The sequence below is a fragment of the Nannochloropsis gaditana genome, assembly GCF_000240725.1.
Source record: "Nannochloropsis gaditana CCMP526 unplaced genomic scaffold scaffold789, whole genome shotgun sequence".
NCBI classification, from domain to species: domain Eukaryota; class Eustigmatophyceae; order Eustigmatales; family Monodopsidaceae; genus Microchloropsis; species Microchloropsis gaditana.
The window spans coordinates 578-1925 of record NW_005803164.1 but is presented as its reverse complement, the minus strand read 5'-3'; positions in this window follow the sequence as shown (position 1 = coordinate 1925).

Below are 1348 nucleotides of genomic sequence, written 5' to 3'. Positions count from 1 at the left end.
AGCATGTGCATCTAACTCGGCGTTGACTTCCTCTCATTGCTCACCTGCGCGAAAAAAATCGCAGCTTGACAGGTTGTGCCCCTGGACAAGGTCGCGTTTGCTTCTTTCATCACGTTTGGCAACCAGGGAAAAGGCACTCAGTAGTATCCTTCCATTTACCGAGTGGGACCCTCTCGCACAAGGCACTGGGATACGATGCTCCTCCTCTTCGAGACTCCCGCAGGATATGCTCTTTTCAAAGTATTGAAAGAGTCCAAGCTTCAAGATGTGGAGAATCTGTGGAAGGAATTTGAGGATCCCGAGAAAGCCTCCTCAATGTAGGTGAATGATAATTTTTGGGTTGGACATTTTGATGACGTGGGCCATTTTTTCTTAAAGTGTGTAAATCATCCTGAAACTGTCAGATTAATTATAACTGTTTTTCCCGCTCGGCACCTCCGATGCATACCCCTTCAACTTTTCTCTTCACGTCGATATGTCTTCCTCCCTCCCCCTCCCCCGCACGGCCAATCCGATTACAGTGTAAAGCTTAAGGCCTTCCGTCCTTTCGATGGCACTGCTGAAGCTGTTGCGGCCGCCTCGGACATTATAGAGAGCAATTTGGGGAAAGAACTGAAGAAATTTTTAAAAAAGAGCATAAAGGACAAGGAAATGTCAGAGCAGCTGGCCGTCGCAGATCATAAGCTGGGCGGACTGATCAAAGACAAACTAGGGCTGAACATCGCTACCGGAGAGATAGCGTCTGAGCTATTCAGGGGCGTTCGCACGCAGCTAGACTCCCTTTTGACCGGCCTCTCCGACTCGAACTTGAAGCAAATGCAGCTAGGGCTCTCTCACTCCCTGTCCCGCTACAAGCTCAAGTTCTCTGCGGACAAGGTGGACACGATGATCGTGCAAGCGATTGGCCTCTTGGATGAGCTCGACAAGGAGATAAATACGTACGCCATGCGTGTCCGGGAATGGTACGGGTGGCACTTTCCTGAATTGGTCAAGATTGTCAATGATAACGTGCAGGTGAGAAGGCAAGAGTGAACCAACTGTTCCTTTAATGGACAGAGGAGTGTGTGTATGATTAAAGATGTGTATGATTTGGCGCGTGCAGATACGCGGGTTTATACCTGAGGCTGTGGGTATCTTGCGATGCTTTCCATAGCACCGCAGCTGCGAAAGCTTATAACGCGCCCTCCCCCTCCCTTCACGCAGTACGCAAAGCTTGTTGTCCGCGTAGGGATGCGCACTGGCTTCAAGAACCAGGATTTGTCGGACATTTTGGGGGACGACGCCGTCGAGCAGAGCGTGAAGGAATCCGCAGAAATTAGCATGGGTCAGGAAATTTCCGAGAACGACT